Here is an 18,008-nt window from a genome sequence, read left to right as displayed (position 1 = left end):
AAGATAAGGCTCATAAAGGCTTACTTAAATAAGAGTTTTTATTTCAAAAAATTGGCAAAGGTGTCAACCTAAACTGTTTTTGCAGTGTTGAGAAGGGCAATTTAGCTATTGTTAGAACATTTTTGTACTTGATAAGACAAACCCTGTCCCTAACTCCATCGACTGATTTATTAATTAGTCATATATTTCCCACTGGAGAAGTTCTTTCTCAGCCATGTGTGAAGAAGATGATTTCTTCAGAGAGCCAGTACTGGTGGAATTAACCTTGCAGGATGTAAGTATGCTGAGATATCTAGAACACCTTAAAAGATTAAAAGAAAAAAAAAAAAAGAATTGGAGACCTACAAGAACTTTCACACAAAAAGAACCTAACTTTCTGATCTAAATGATGATCCAGCCCATAGTTTTACTTCCAATATCTTAATGTATTTGAGACTACCTATGTGAGAGAAATCTTCCGTGGTAGATTCTTACTTTGGAGATAGAAATATTTGATTTTTCTGATGTGAAAAATATGTGGATGGAAAAAATTAGTGTAGCAATTGGTTAATGGGTCAAAGATTTATTAATTTTTGAAGTTGAGTTCAGCCCAAGCTTCTATGAGCTCATCGAGCTCCTAGAAGAGTTACTCTTTTGGTTTTGTATTAAACTGACTGTAACAGTTGATTCTAAATTCGGAAGAGAGGGGAGCCTCCCGTCCCTTAAACAGCTGACAGGAACAAACTGTCTGCTCCATAGACTGTCTTAATCTGATGTATTGGGAGAAGGACAGAGCAGAAGGTTAACGGAGCACTGATTTTGTCTTTGAGAGAGATTACACCCACTGCTGCTATGTAGTGGGTATATGCTGCTATGTAGCAGCAGTACATGTTGGAAAGACGGACCCTACAGAATGGTATATTGTAATCATAAGGCAAAATTCTGCTGCATTTATTTCTTCTGCTTTCTAAAACACCTTATGTGAAGGTGTGTCAGAATAATAGTATATTGTAATGCATAAGAATGCACGTATTAATAATAATTTTGTTTTTTATTAATTTATTAATTTTGTTATTTATTAATAATAATTTTGTTTTTTGTTAATTTATTATTAATAATAAATTTGTCTGATTTTAAAGTGTCTAAGTGCAGACAGAAGAACTCACCTTATTTGTCAAATTCTGTCAATAGGTTTCTGGGCGATAGAGGATACATGCTTATCTTTCTTGTGATTCTCTAGCAGAAAAATAATGAAGGGGTTTAATTGTGTTTTAGATCTAAATTCAGAAGGACCTTTCATCTGTAACATCAGGGTTCATAGATTCTGATTAATCTGAGACCCCAGATGCCCAGGCTAAAGATAATAGTGGAGCCAGTTTTTGATAATTCTCTTAAGAAAAGCAGGGAACATCAACCTTCAAGAAACCATTGAGAACGAAGTTCACATCACAGTAGGCTCTAAACTTGATTGCAACTAATTTAATCAAGAGAAAAGCTCTTAGAATCTGCAGGTAATCTCTTCAGAACTTGTACAATAATAAAAAGTTGTAAGAGCTAAAAGTCAAGAGAAAACCGTGGGTGATCAGAAAGTTGATTACCTCGTTAGTCATGAAAGTCAGGCACCTGTGGTTCATAGCAGTCATGCTCGTTTCTTTCCTTAATCCCACATAAAATACTTCTGTGCAAGGGTCTTTAGGGACTGTGAGCTGTTTTCACAAGTCCTAGCTACCAACTGTTAAGAATAATTTCTGGAATGGAGATGGGAGATATGGGGACAATCTTGTCATTAAAATGCAAGTTACTTGTAGAAGTGGCAGAACATTGCTGTACAGGAAAATGTGTCACAATGAGATTAAAACATTCCCCTGGAACTTGTGTGTTAGACAACTCCAAACAGGGAAAAAGAACAAGTCATTTCAATAAAGCCCACTGTGAATTTCCTGGGATGGTTTTCTGTTGACTAATTGTTAGCATTTATTCATGTTAAAGCAATCAAATGCTAACACCAATTTTCTACTTCATTTTTATAATTAAAATAATGACTAAACTTTAAAATATTGTAGAATTAAGAGCATTTACAATAGAATGAAATCAGACAGTACAATATATTTTATAGGGAATACTCATTCTCCATTCCCATAAGGAATTATTATTTTTTAAAGTACATAAATAGTCATGAGGTTTGAAAAAAATCTATTTTATTAAACTAATAGCAAAAAGCATATCAGACATTTCATAAAAATAGGAAGACTTAAATTTTACTATTTAAATACTTGGAAATAATACTTAGAATGTTTGTTTTGAAGTAAAAGATCTTACCTAAAGTGGTTGGTAACAATTTTTAAAAAGTCATGCATTTTTTTCAGTCTATCAATCTATGAGTTGAGGTGCAACCATTCCTATTGTAATTTACAGCTGGTGAATTAACCATGACATAGTGCTGTCATAGACATAGAAAACTCCCAGTGAAATAAAAATCGATGTAAGCAGAGCATTACAGAGATTGTGATGGCATTATGCCAATAATTTCTGAGGGCTTGCAGGTGAGTGCCAGTCTTTGATGCTTGGATCATTAGGGAGAGATTTGATGGAATCTGAATCTCAAGAGACAGTCTGAATATAACTGCAGTGGCAAAAACGTTGCTCAACAGAATGATTGTAGCTACTTTTTCCTTCAAACAACTCTGTTAGATGCACACTTTACTTGAGAAATGGGTTAGAGCTAACAAAGACACAGCAATACTTGAGGAAAAGGAAAGAATGAAGGGATACCTGAAAGCAGATGGTGCAGAAGCTAGGAGACAGAATAGAAAACATGAATATGCTAAGAAGAGCAAAATGTTCAAGGCCTGGTGGCTTAATACTTAAATTGGTATTCAAACCTTGTTATATGAGAATAAACTGATTTTATTTTGCAGAAGAATGTATTCTACAGCATATATAAACAGACTTCTAAATAATAGACTTGTATGCCATTAGAGGAATTTAGGAGTAAATGATCAATATTTTGGAAACAGACAGTTTGTCACTAGGGTGCCAAAATTTTGTAATTGTTAAGCAATTCTAATCCCACAACTTGTTACCCCATAAATGTCTTATGGCTTGAAAACAACATTCTCCACAAAAGAAAAAAGTAATGAGGACTCTAACTCTGTTGAATAAGCTTGTGATCCATTCTGCAGAAATAGTTAATACTCATTTTGTATAATAGGTCTTTCATTATAATTAAAACAACCTACATACAGATATTTCCTGATCACATCTTCCTGATCACACAAGAAAAGCTGCTGAGAGAAGTGGTTAGTCTTGATGGATGGGGAAATATTTTGTATGTATATATATATAATATTCATTTTGCTGATTCTTTTTATAACTTAACCTCAATGCTTGCATGAATTTAAGTACCTTCTTAAAACTCTCTTTTCTATAAATTACCAGGTAGAAACACAGATATTGAAGAGTCTGCTAAAAACATTTACAAAAGTAAAAACATACAGAAGCATTTTAATTATTAAGCAGCTCTTTGTATGGTTCATCTAAGACATAGTTGTTAAAATTGTATTCATTGGGAGGTCACACTCTGTGCAGCTTCTGTAACTTAACTCACTGTGTACATCAAATGCTCTTTACAAATTCTTCATGTATCTTTCTTTCAAATACATTTATTTCAAGAATGTTTTGTAATCCCAATACCTGCGCTCTTCTAAGATCCTTCTCCCATATCCTGCTCAAGAACTATCTCTTGGATCAAATTCAGAATTTATACCATTGCTTCCATGAACAAGATGTTACTTGAGTTGTCTTAATGCTTCACCTCTCTCCCCCCAAATTAAATAAAAGAAAATAACTGCGTGGTGGGTAGGTTAGTTGTTGGAACAAACTGAAAAGACTTCCTTCAGGACAAAAAGCAATCGATCCAGATAAAACAGGGATATTTGGGAATATATTTGGGAATGAACTTCACTATATACTTATTAATTATGGTAACTGGATGAGTACTAGTCATTGGATTTTCTCTTATCTTGTCTGTCTTGCTTTGTCCAGAAACAAGGCATCTCACTGGAATATTTGTATTCACCTGATATAATAATTTATAAATGATGATAAGTTTCCTTACAAATGAAAATTTGCCTGGAGTTTCTTGACTCATTAGTGATTTTTCAGAATTTGGTGTATTCAACATCCTCTCAGACAGTCTGCATTAGGATTCTGATCCAAATGTACCCAGAAAGAGAGCCAGTGTTAAAAGAAGAAAGTCTTTACTGAAGGCTTAGAGGATCAATGAGTTGAAGTGAGCTTCAGAACTACAACTATTTTACAGCCCCTCAGCAAATGATACTAACTGGTGCCTTTGCCATAATCCTCTCCAAGTGCAGATCAAGAATTGGGTACCAGTATAACTTGAATGATATTTTCTTGTGCATAAGGGCTTAATCCCATCACAGATTGAGACTATCTTGCTGCTATGACCCGGATTGCTAAAGAATTTTGCTGTGGTACCCTTTAAAGCTGTGATATATTCAGTTGTGTCAATCTGATGCAGAAAATTCATTTTTTCTGACTATTCAAATGGGAGTTCACTTTTCATGACATTAATGTTTCCTGACTCTTTGGTTTAATAAAAGCTGTGAGAAAAACTTGATATCTTGTGTACATCCCCTTAGCCCTCTTATTTAAAATAAAAATATCACAGAATTTCTGAAGATTTTTTTTTTTGAGAAAACATTAGAAACATTAGAAACATTATAATTTATTTAAATGGGTGTATTTACAGCTTGAGATTGTTGCGCTTTTTTTTGGTAGGTTTGAAATTGCTAATTTCATGTATATGTTATACATTTCTACGTATATTTATAAAGGGAATTTAATATAGTGTATGTATGTATACAGAATGCACTTGAACTGTTAGCTTTTAAATTGGAGAGAATTAAATTATGTATTTTATGTTCAAGTTCGTCTTTTTTGATTCTACCACAAGAAAAAAGTTTTGAGACTGTATTCTGAGTTCAGAGGTTGAATCAAGATTGTCCAATCTATCTTAAAATAAATAAGAAGCTGCTGTAAAGAGCAATATTTGTAAGATTTTTTTTTTAGAGAATTTAGACTGAACTTAGTTTTTCATTTTATCTTACAAATTATTGTTCAATATTTATTAAATTAAAATACATAAATATCCTTACATTGTATAAGGATCCTGTGTAATGAAAATACTAGGTTAAACAAACTGTCATACAGGACTTAAAATATGCATTGTTAATCAGCTCTTATTTCATTTTGCTATTTGTACTAATTCCAGCCTGGACATGGTAATTAGTACAGCTGGGAAACAGAAACTGTAGAATTGCTTTATGCTTTGTTCATTCCTGCTGTTTTCCTGTATCAGTAATGCTCCAAGGGATGAGAATGAATCTGTTCTTTTTGTCTTTGCCAGTCACTGCTATTTCCACACGCTTTATGGGGTAGAGATCAAATACACCATTCTCCATGCTAAGGTTTGTAATTATTTTTTTAATGAGTATCCTCATTTCTGCACAAAAGTTTCTTTCTGACAGCTTTGTGTGGAATTTAGGATAAGAACCTGAATAACTGTTCTACAAACATACAATCCATCCTTCTGATAGTTACAGAAACTGGTGATTTTCTATTTAAACATACTTATTCTGCTCTGGTGTTCTACTGCTTTTTCCTAAACATTGTAGAGGCCTAGATGTTTTGAGGCCTTTCTAGTCTTTGCTATCCTGTTGGCTTTAAAAACTTGATCAGAAAAGTGAATTAGTGTAACTTCTTGATGATTTTGTAATATAACATTGGTTGTCCTTTGATTTCAAAGGTGTTTGTTTTGCTCAGACCCATGACTGAGTCTGAGGTGTGGTATGATATTTTTGCAGATTATTTGGTGTTTTATTAAAGTGTGACTTCATATTGCAGAATTTAGCTTTTAGATCGATTATGTAGAATATCTATATATCACTCACCTAGAACAGACTTTAAGTATTTTTTTTGTATGTTCATTTGAACAATAAGTTCATAGATGAGCAGAAAATGTGTATCTGTTATCACATCCTGGCACGTATCAATCCCATTCAGTTTTCTGCTTAGCCTTACAGAACTCTTTGTCTGGCTTTAAGTGGCATTAGTAATTTTGACAACTAGAAATGGATTCCAGGACTAAACTCTGTGGTAGGTTATTAAATAGCTTTTGAAAGTCAATTAAATTCATGATAAGAGAGTTCATTTCATGTGCTTTTCTGTAATGGTCTTTAGTGAATGTTTCTGGACTAGACAAAATCATTGGTCCTGAATCCAATTAACTTTTTTTGCTAGCCATTAATTCATCTCATACAATATTGCACTTCAGAAGAATTTTCCTATGACAGACAGTAATGCAATTCTTCTTGTTGAAGTCACTGTTACTGCCAGTTTGATATATTTGGACAATGATTTCACATTTCTACTGCTCAAGAAAGATGTAGGTTTACAAAAACATTTAATTTAACTGTCTATTCCATTAGGACATATGTATCAAGTGTTCTTAGTATGTTTCTGTGATCAGAAAAACTTTTGCCAAAATTATAAATTGTAGCCATTGATTTTGCTATTTTGATGGGGATGGTATAAATGTTCAGTTCATTTGTTCATGAGCTGACACAACTGAGTAACCCTTTCCCTCCCTCTCACTATTCCTCTATTTTGATGGTTCTTTCTCAGCTTTGATGAACTTCAGTTTGTTCTTTCTCTGTAGTTCTCTCCATTCATTAATCATCAAGTTGCACTTGCCTTTTTTGCCTTTAAAATCAGATGGATATCTGAGCTTTGTCAATATAAATTGTGCAGGTTTGAATCACTGTGTGACTGTGGCAAATTGCTAACATGTTATTTTGGAAGCTGGATATATGCTACATCTTTTGAAACAGATTTCCTTTTGCTAGAATGAATTTTTATTGAGCATGCCATGGTGAAGGCTCTTCAGCTGACATGTTTTTTTAACACCAGTAGTATAGATGTTTTTAACACCAGTGCCAGAGTAGACCTTTTTTATTATTATTTATTTTTTTTTCTGTTTAAAATATTTCTAATTAACATATTTCAGGATCTCAAGTGGGTAACTGTCTCCTTCCATCAAGAGGGAGATTTCTGAGTATTTATATATTACTATTATATTCCAGTATCTAAAATTAGTCTGGATTATTTCCATCTGTCCTAGATTTTTCAGAACTCAGTTTACATCAGACTTAAATACAGAGTGAGGTTCTAAGAATGCTGTCAACAGAACAACCATTTTTACTGTAATGTTAGCTTAATCTTGCCTCACCGGCTTCTGTTTTGATGAGGTTAAGTAGTTCTGCTGTTACATTACTGGGCTTGAAATGAACAATTGTAGTAAAACAAATACATTTCTAAGCAGCTGCAAGTTTGTCAACAAAGGAAATGCTCCTTCAGTATCTGAGGGAATGAATGCTTGATGGATGAAGGGACTGAGAGAAAGATGGTGACTGAGATAAGAGACTAAACTGTTCTCTCTTTGAATGTATTTTTAGTACAGTGTTATCTAAGATCTGGATCATGGTTTAAAGTGAATCTACAAAAGTCAGCAGCTGAAGTTAAACTTACTGCAGTATGAGAATGACAGCCCTGGAAGGTGTTATTCTAATCTAAAATGTTCAAAATCACCTTTTTTTCCCTTTAAACAGAAAATGTAATATTTTATTTCTGTTATATGGGAAAATATGCTAAAAAAGTGAGAAAAATCTCTTGCTTTTACTGTGGAACACACTCTCTTTAAGTAAGTTTCCCAAAGACAACTAGTTCCCCTGCTGAAAATAATGACATACTTTCCAGTTTCCAGCTCAGTAGGAGCAAGGTCATTTTCCTCTCTATTTCTGCAAAAGTTATTTTCCAAACTCATTTTAATCTGAATTGAAAATAGATTGATATTTAGGTGAAGTTCAATCAGTGTTAAGAGTGTAGTGTTAATAACTTTGATGTGTGTTATTGGATTACAGAATGTAATAACATTTTCTTTAGTTATTCAAATGATTCTTCCCAGTAGTTCAGAATATTTCCAATCAGACTCTTGCAGATAGTGAGGTCCTGGGTCAGCTACTTACAGTACTTAGCTGAAAGAGAAGAATTTCTGATGACCCCTCATGATTAAATACGTGAAAAAAAGCTTGTTCAAAAACTCTTTAATTTCTTCCTTTAATTACAGAGATTCTTTAAAAAATATTATTTATTATAATAATTTATTTATTATATATATATATATATATATATATTTTTGGGGGGGTGGTTATCAGTCCTAATACATGATTCGATATATTTCACTCTTGAATGTTTCTGGGAGGTTCAATGAGTGATTTGTGTATCTTCACAAGAATAGGTTGAAATACTATAAAAAGAGCAATACTGAGTTTATAAACAAATCCTTTCTTCATTTGCAGCATTAGCAATCTTTGAATTTACTTGAAAGAGTAAAGCAGATAGAGATTTTTTGTTGTTGTTGGGTTTTTAAGAAATTCTCATTTATGTTAATAAGAATAACTACTGTAATTCTGTTCACTTAGGTGAAATAAAAATAATTAATTTTTGTGTGTCAGGGCAAAAACTGATCAGTTTCTGTTGCATGGAATTTTCTCCCTTTTATCTTGGTGTGAGTATAAAAAATAGTTGAATTATTGCTGTTTTTTTTTTTTTTTTTTACTGATACATATGTTTATTAAAAGCCCTTTCTTGCAAGCAAAAGTCTAGAGCAAATGAAATTATTAACATTATTAGGAAAAGATTTTAAATAGTTAAGCAGTATTGCCAATTAAAATGCATATGTTTATGATAAAAATATTATATATCTGAAAGCTCCTGTCTTCCAGTGTGAGGCACACTATTTTGAAAAACAAAACAAAAACAGTTTTGAAACATATTCTTAATTAATAGATGGACAGGAAGGGGATGAGGGACTGGAGGTGAGTGAAAGAGCTTAAGTACGTGTTAAAAAAAAAAAAAGTTATATAGATAACTAGAAAATAATGTAATCATTCCCATTGTAAAAAGAAATGTGGGAAAAGTAACAGCAACATGGAAAGAAATAATCTTCCATAGATGGTACATAAATAGACAATTGGATAATAAATGTTTTTTAATTTGTTTGGTTTTTGGTTTTGTTAGGAATTGTGGGGATTGAAGAGATTACATATCACTTAAGAATAAGCAAAAGGGTACTTCTGGGTCTTAATGAATAGCAATTGTATCTTTTTGGTGGTAAAATTCATAGAACCGTAGAATCCTAGAATGGTTTTGCTTAGAAGAGACCTTAAAGATCATCTAGCTCCAACCCCACCTGCCATGGGCAGGGACACCTCCCACTAGACCAGGTTGCTCAAAGACCCATCCAACCTGACGTTGAATGCTTCCAGGAATGAGGTGTCCACAACTTCTCTGGGCAACATGTTCCAGTGCTTTACCATCCTCTGAGTAAAGAATTTTTTCCTTATAACAAAATCTAACCCTACCCTCTTTTAATGTAAAGCCATTACTCCTTGTCCTATCACTACACTCCCTGACAAAGAATCCCTCCACCGCTTTCCTGTGGGCCCCCTTTAGGTACTGGAAGGACACTATAAGGTCTTCTCAGAGCTTTCTCTTCTCTGGGCTGAACAACCCCAACTACCTCAGCCTGTCTTAATAAGAGGGGTGCGCCAGGCCTTTGATCATCTTCATGGCCCTATTCTGGACTCATTCAAATATGTCAATGTCCTTCTTGTGCTGGGGGCCCCAGAACTGAATGCAATAATTCCAGATGGGCTCTCATGAGAGGAGAGTAGAGATGGAGAATCACCTCCCTCACCCTGCTGGCCATGCTTGTTTTGATGCAGCCCAGTGTACGGTTGGCTTTCTGGCACTTGGAAACAATGAGCCGGTATGTACCTACAGGGCAATTAATTTGTTAACTTTAGTAAACATTGATCTTTAAAGACTAGATTAAGTAAGATAAACTTGACTTCTTTGAATTTTAGAATTAAAGATAAAAATCTAAATAGAGGTTTGTTCAAGTATTAGTAAAATAATTTGTTCAATATATTTCAATTTTTATTTCAATCATTACTCCAAATGGACTTAAAAAAGGACTATTTATATGTGTGCTTACATTCTTTTTCAGTCCTTTAGAAAATAGAATCATAGAATGAGAGAACACTTTGGGTTGGCAGGGACCTGACCTTAAAGTTCATCTTGTTCCAACCCACCTGGCCAGAGGCAGAGACATCTTCCACTAGATCAGGTTGCTCAAAGCCCCATCCAACCTGGCCTTGAACACTAATGTTGAATTGTGTAATTATGCCTACATAATGTCTAAATGCCTAATATGTCCATATTTCCATGCTGCATGGACCAATAGGGTTATATTCAAAGTAAACTGACTTTGGGATACACCACTTATTGAAATCTAACTAGAAAACTGAATTGACACTTGTTACTATTAATTGTGTATGTTACTCAAATGCATAAATCAAATCACCATAAAACTGCAATCAGTATGCATATAAGCAATTCTCCTAGCTCTCACTGCATTCTTATGAAGTCTATATTTTCTTAATCACTTTCTCATTTCTGAACACCTATGCTATATATTTTTTTTTAAACAATAATATCACATAGAGTCCCCACTGTATTGTATTTTTTTTTTCCTTGGAAAAAGATAGAAGCAGAATGGGAAGACACTTAATATCTCTTTCCACTGTTTTACAGAAAAGCAAACAAAAAAAACAAACAGACAAAAACAACCTGCATGAGAGTGGGTTCACAGATCTAGCACTCCTTGAAAAAAATGTATGATGAGTTGGAGCTCTCAGTGAAATCTAGTCTTCAAACATTTTACAGGTAGTTCTGCTACAAGTAGAGTTCTTTTCTTGATAAAAAAGACAGCAAGAAAACATGTTTGAAGGGATACATGCTATCAGAATGTTTGTAGTGACATCCACATTTCAAGAGAAATTTGAACCAAATGACTTGAAGATTTTATACAGATGACACTGAATCTATTTCCTCTCTTCCAATCAGGAACTGGACTGCCACAACTTTTCAAATATGATGGACGGTGGCTTAGCAACTACATCTGTCTGTTCCTTCAGGATCCATGGATGTATCTCACCAGATCCCATGGACCTGTGCAACTTCACGTTCCTTAGATAGTCTCAAACCTGAGACAGTCTATCTACAGTGGGCAGTCCTTCATTCTTCTAGTCCCTGCCTATGCTTTCTGGGTCCCAGGCCATGTGCCTGCAGATCTTGTTGGTGAAGAATGAGGCAAAATAGTCATTGAGTACTTCAGCCTTCTCCATATCCCAGGTGACCAGGTTTCCTTTTCCTTCTCCAGTTTCGTTCTGGAGAGGGCCAACAATTTCCTTAGTCTTTCTTTTATCACCAACGTACTTATAGAATCCTTTCTTATTTCCTTTGATGTCCCTGGACAAATTTGATTCTAAAAGATCTTTAGCTTTCATAACCCGATCCCTGGCTGCTTGGGCAATGTCTCTGTATTCCTCCCAGGCTATCTGTCTTTGCTTCTATCTGTATGCCTCCTTTTTCTGTTTAAGCTTGGTCAGGCATTCATCCATGTACGTCTCCTGGCATTTTTGCCCAACTTCTTCTTTGTTGAGATGCATTGGTCCTGCGTTTGAAGGTGATCCTTGAATATTAACCAGCTTTCCTGGGTTCCTTTTCCCTCCAGGGCTTTTTTCCATGGTGCTCTACCAAGCAGATCCCTGAAGAGGGCAAAGTCTGTTCTCCCAAAGTCAAGTGTAGTGAGCTTGCTGTTCTCCCTCATCACTACCCTTGGAAAAACTGCACCATTTCATGATTACTGCTCAAGCCTGCCATTAAGTTTCACATTCCCCAGTAGCCCCTCCTTTTTGGTGAGAATGAGGTCTAACATAGAACCTCTCCTCATTGGCTCCTCTATCACTTGGAGAAGGAAGTTATCATCAGTGCATCCCAGGAACCTCTTGCACTGACTGTGCCTTGCAGTGCAGCCTCTTCAACATATATCAGGATGGTTGAAGGCTCCCATGAGATCCAGCGCTTGCGAATGTGAGGCTGGTTCTCTCTCTCTATAGAGCATCTCATCTGCTTGATCTTTTTGATCAGGTGGCCTTATGACAAAGGACACAAAACTGTATGTGCCTATGACTGCTGAAGAAGAGTATGAATGTCACTAGTACTTCAAGAAGGACATGAAAGGGGCATCCAGGGGACTACTGGCCAGTCAGCATCACTTCAATTCCTTGGAAGGTAGAAGTGGAAATCCTCCAGCAATGCATTTCTAACACATGAAGGATAATATTTGATCAGGAGTAGTCAGAATGGATTTATGAAGCAGAAATCACGGTTAACTGAAGTGATAACCTTCTATGCTGTGAAGGCTGTTTTGGTGGATGAAGGGAGAGCAGTGCATGTTGGTTATCCTGACCTGAGCAGGGCTTTCCATACTGTCTCCTGTAATATCCTCATAAATAAAGTGAGAAGTACAGGCCGCATGAATGGACAGTGAGGTGGATTAAAAACTGTCTGAATAGCTGGATTGAAAGAATTGTCAACAATGGCAAGAAGTCCAGGTGAAGACAATTCACTAGTTCTATGTTCCAGGGGAAAATAGTGGAGCCAACTCAATTTAACATCTTCGTAAGTGACCTGTATTCTGAGACAGACTCATAGAATCATAGAATATCCTGAGTTTGAAAGGACCCAGAAGGATCATGAAGTCCAACTGCTGGCACCACAGAGATCCACCCAAAAATTCAGACCATATGACTAAGAGCACAGTCCAAATCCTTCTTAAACTTCAACAGGCTTGGTGCCACGCCTATGACTCTGGGGAACCTGTTCTAGTGCGTGACAACCGTCTTGGTGAAGAACCTTTTCCTGATATCCAACCTGAACCTCCTCTGCCACAGCTTGACGCCATTTTTTTGGTCCTATCACGGGTCACTAAAGAGAATAGATCGACGCCTGCCCCTCCACTCCCCCTCATGAGAAAGCTGTAGACTGCGATGAGGTCTCCCCTCAGACTCCTCTTTTCCAGGCTGAACAGGCCAAGTGACCTCAGCCACTCCTTGTATGTCTTCCCCTCTAGGCCCTTCACCATCTTTGTAGCCCTTCTCTGGACACTCTCCAGTAATTTCATGTCCTTTTCGTACTGTGGTGCCCAAAACTGCACACAGTACTTGAGGTGAGGCTGCACTAGCACAGAGTAGAGTGGGACAATCTCTGTCTTACCTCGGCTGACTAGCAGAGGTCACTCTCAACAACGTTACAGATGATAGAAAACTGGCAGGAGCATTTCATGTGACAGATGGCTGTGCTGCTATTCAGAGAGATCTTGACAGGCTGGAGAAGTCTTCAAACAACTACCTAATGAAGTTAATCAAAGGAAAATGCAAAGTTCTGGGGAGTAATAAACCCATTCACCAGTTCATGCTTGGGGCCAGTAAGCTGGAAAGTAAGCTGGAAGAAAAAGACACCTGGGTCCTGCTGAACAACAAGTTTTCCATGAACCAGCAATGTGCTCTTGTCAGAAAATAAGTCAAAACAATCATGGGCTAAATTAGGAAAAGTTTCACCAGCAATTGGAGTGAGATGACCCTTCCTCTCTCCTCAGCGCTAGTGGAATGACATCTGGGTGCTGTGTTCAGTTCTGGGCTCAACAGTGCAAAAGATATGTAGAGTTACTGGAGCAAGTTCAGTGAAGGTCCAAAGAGACGATTAAGGGATTCAAGCTTTTGTTGTATAAGGAGAGACAGAGAGTGCTGGAACTGTTTAGCCTAGAGAGCAGAAGCCTCTTGTGTATCTTATTAGTGTGTATAAATGCCTATTAGTAGACTGTACAGAAGACAAAGACAGACTCTTTTCAGTGGTAGCTTCTGACAAGAAAAGAGTAAAAATTCAACAATAAGAGTGCCTAAGAGGTAGAACAGGTGTCCAAGAGATATTGGTGAGTTTATTCTCAAAGACGCTCAAAACTAAATTGGAAAAAGCCAAGATTAGCCTGACCTAACGGTAAAATTAACTCTCCTTAGAGCATAGTGATGGCAATCCTGAAGCCTCCCTCAGGCTCAATCTTTCTATAATTCTATGGCTATCCAAATTTACATGAAGTGCCTCAGTGTTTATTTCATTTTATTTATTTATTTATTATAAACTTGTAGTAATTTCTGCATAAGAAGGGCTAAGAAGTTGGGAATAATGAGAGAGAAATACAGGCACCAGAGTACTTTGTAACTTTGAGACCTTTCTAGTATTTCACATGAAAGATTTTACCTGGCCTTTGTTATTACCTGTTTCATTTCTTTGCAATATGACTGTGTACAGAAGAAGTATAAAAGATGTATGGAGGTATCCAAGTTAATTAAGATATCATGATGTAACCTAAACCTCATATATTTGATACAAATACAGAGAATAATTGAAAAAATAGCAATCCAAAGGAGATTACAAAGTGAGATAGCAAATTAGGCATTTTTGTTTGCATTGAGATATGTGGGCAAGCATCCTCCTTTGTAAATACATCCAACCACTCACAAACGTGACTTACTGTGTGTAAACAGATGGAAGGGTTGCTGCCCAACATATATGGTACTGCAGGAGGGGAGTGTCCTGCTTCCCTATGGGACACAAGAGATCACAGACATAATACTGCTTTCCTCTTGGATGCTTCAGAAATGTGTTGATTAGGTAGGCTGCTTCTTTTTTGGTACAAAGTTTGCATGTGGCATGTGGATGGATAAGTGGATGTGTAAAAAAAAAAAAGTGAAAGTAATAAACTGTGATTCCATCATAATTTTTTCAATATATTTTATTCCATGCACTCTTCTTTGTCATGTTTGCAGTCTAGACAGTAAATTCCTATAACTGTTTCTAAAGCACATAGGCCTGTATCCTTTTCGATACGACTGCAATATTTCTCTTAATAAAAAGTGATACTTTTGCAAGTGCCTTTAGCAGCACTGTTCTTGTGTCAACAAACCTGCAGAGTTAAATCCCTGGGGTACTCTGGTAGACAATGTCAAAGTACATGCTATCCCTCAAGTTTAAGAGAAAGTTATAGTAGGCTTTCATAAGTTACCACCTTCTAATTCTTCCTTAAATCATGGTAACTCCAGAGTATCTGAAAATAACTAGACTGTTGCCATTCCAAGACTGCAAAACATTTTGGTGTTGCTTTTTTATTGTGTTGGTACAGCATTTTACATACAACAGTACAGCCAGGTTTTAGGTACTAGAACAGTGAATCCCAAATAAGAAGGTATATATCAAGAGAAATCACCTACATGCAGTTCAGCTGTAATGTAGGGATGAATGGGATTACATCTTTCTGTAGCCAAGTTATTATCTCTTATTTTCATCTTTTTTCATTATGTGTCTATTGAAAAACCTGGCATTTGACATAAAGGTACCACTATGTCTGTGACAACCTGCAGTTTACTGGGTATCTTTGGCAGACTCTGAGAAACTTTTGTCATGCTTGTCTTGTAGACTTCCCTGCAAGAGGAAGAAGTTGCTTTCTGTAAGTTTTTTCCTTTCTGTTGGGCCTGCAAGGCAGTGCAGAGATGAGGATCCTGAGGATCCAGACCTTTGTGTTGGGTCTCTTCTAAATTCTGACCTGGAACTAGTGTGAAATTGCCAGTCACAAGCGAAGTCAAGGCGGAGAAGCCAACAATGAAAGCTGACATACAAGAAGTCTCAAAGCTGCACAGAAAAGAAGCTGCTTAGGGAAATGAGCCCTGAAATGAAGGACAGAAAGAAATATAAATGACAGACGAAACACAGGGGATAAAGAAAAGTGATCTTTAAAGGGAATTGAGGATAAAGAAAGATCAGGGAAAATAAGAAAAACATAGACAGGTGCTGAAGAAAAAAAAAAGAAAAAATAACAGCACATTTAAGTAGGTTTAAAATTTGGAATGTAAAATACATCATTGAAATATCATGAAAGATATTTTAGAAGGTACAATAAAAAATCTATAAAAAATAATATGTCTTAACAGTTATTAATTAGAAAGGCTATGATGAAGAAGAAATTCTGGTTCCCACTGTTGGTATATTTACCAACAGAGGCAGAGCAATTTCAATTTTAAAACCTATTTTAGCTGTTCAGTAACTGTTGTACAATCAGTGCATGACCATATTTCACATGAAGTGGAGGATATTTTTCAAGCAACAGGGAACAACAGAATTATACCTAAATTCTGCACAGAAGTCTTACAAGAAAGAGGAGAGTACTTTTGTAAACTCAGTAGCTTAGGCATAATGCCTAATAGGAATTTCTTCTTTTAAACAGTTCCAGGTCAAATGCAAGCATTTCAGTCTGGCGAAATTCTAAATTGGTTCTTTCCTTTCACAAGTGGTTGAGATTTCTTACTTTAATTGAGGTTGCAGATCTATACTGATGTATTCTAAAAATTTCCCTCTACTATTCAGAACTTGTCTGAGATAGGGAGTCAAAACGTACTGCTAATGACATCTCAGTCATTACAATATTTGTCTTTCCCACAGTTCTGCTCATTGTTGTTTGTTTTCTTAATCCTTGCCTGAATTTTCCAAAAAATTTCCAAAAGATATGTATATCTTTTGTATTGCTTCTGAAAGCTTTGTAGCCTGGTTAACTTGATGATATTCATCTATGAAAGATAACACTCACCTGGAGAAAACTAGCTAGTCTGTTAATTGGTCATGAGATCAAAAGTGATTTATTAAGCTCAGGGGCCTTTTACAATACCTTTTTTTTTTCTTTTTTTTTTTTTCTCAGAGATACTGGGTGCTATGAAAAAGACAAAAGCAGCAAGGTAGAACATCTCCTAATAAATATGAAGGAGGAGGAGAATGTGAAGTGTGCTGAGATCTCACAAGTTTAAGAGACTTGAGAGGGTGCTGTATAGTAGCTGATGCTGTCCTACGTAAGTGGCCATGCTGAGGAGGTGTCATTTAAATTGACACCATTTTTCAGTTGCTGCTGTGTAAGGATTACTAGACTATACTATATAATACTACCTGGGTAATCTTAATTTATATGTATAAAATATATGTATATATAATATTCTATTTTCCTGAGACATACTTTTAGTGGAAAGCTAAATACATATATTAAATTTAAAGATCAATGATGTAGAAAAACTCAGAGATGAATGACTCATATAATATTCAATTCAATTGATTACATTTACATTTCTTCTTCCAAATGTTCTCTTTTACTCTTATTTTTATTTTTATTATTATTATAATTTTTTTTTTTTCATGGGCTGTGGACACCTGCACTTAAAACAGGAAGAATGGTTAGGTTGCTGTCTACAATACTGAACAATAGTCTATTTAACTGCTGCAATCTTTCAAATACAAAACATCCAGAATGAAGAAGAAAAAAATAACTCCTCTCTCCTCCCAGAAAAACAACCAATCAACCAACCAAAAAAACAACCAACTATCCAAACAACAACAACAAACAAGCAAAGAAAAAAAACAAAAAACCAACACACAGCAACTTCCCATGAAGTTCATAGTCAAAACAACTGCTGGTTCTCTGAAAGTCAGTAAATTTGAACTATGGAAACCTATTCAATGGATAAGGAAAGACATTACTTCTGAATGGTGCTGTTCAGTAGAACCAATAGCAATAAAATGCCTATGCAATACTTTTGACACATATACATATGGCAGACCCAGAAAAGTTTAGCATAATTTCACCACACAGCCAAAGAAAGCTACTGCAATAATAGTTATAGAGTGAGGCAGATGGCTCAGGGCAAGTATAAAAGCCCCAAACTCAAGCATTTCTTTGCCATCATTTCACCAACTGAGCAAAACCCAGGTCTATCCAGCTATGCTAATTCATTCATTCTTTCTTTCTTCTTTCCAGCCTCCTGCTAGATGAATTTTAGACTGCTGACTGCAAACCTAATGCACACAACTGGAGTGCTTGTATAAAGAAAGGTCTTGGATAAACAAAGTTAAAACATTTTAAGTTTCTCAGGTTGTAGCACATGGAT

The 18,008-nt window shown here is 35.8% G+C and overlaps 1 long non-coding RNA gene across 6 annotated transcripts in view; it reads left to right on the top strand.

Annotated features, from left to right (window-relative positions):
* Window positions 1-18,008, top strand: part of LOC308185445 — a 131,372-nt gene that overhangs the window by 33,690 nt on the left and 79,674 nt on the right. Inside the window, exon 5 of one of the 6 annotated variants that reach the window (XR_013943387.1) lies at window positions 179-2,201. The exons of the other annotated variants lie outside the window; for them this stretch is intronic. This is a non-coding gene — a long non-coding RNA (uncharacterized lncRNA). Of the gene's footprint in view, window positions 1-178; window positions 2,202-18,008 lie in introns of those variants that run through there. 6 annotated transcript variants of the gene reach the window in all.

Source organism: Anser brachyrhynchus, assembly GCF_964034855.1.
Source record: "Anser brachyrhynchus genome assembly, chromosome: Z".
NCBI lineage: Eukaryota > Metazoa > Chordata > Aves > Anseriformes > Anatidae > Anser > Anser brachyrhynchus.
The sequence above is the reverse complement of the archived record's forward strand: the minus strand, read 5'-3'. Positions and strand labels throughout refer to the sequence as shown.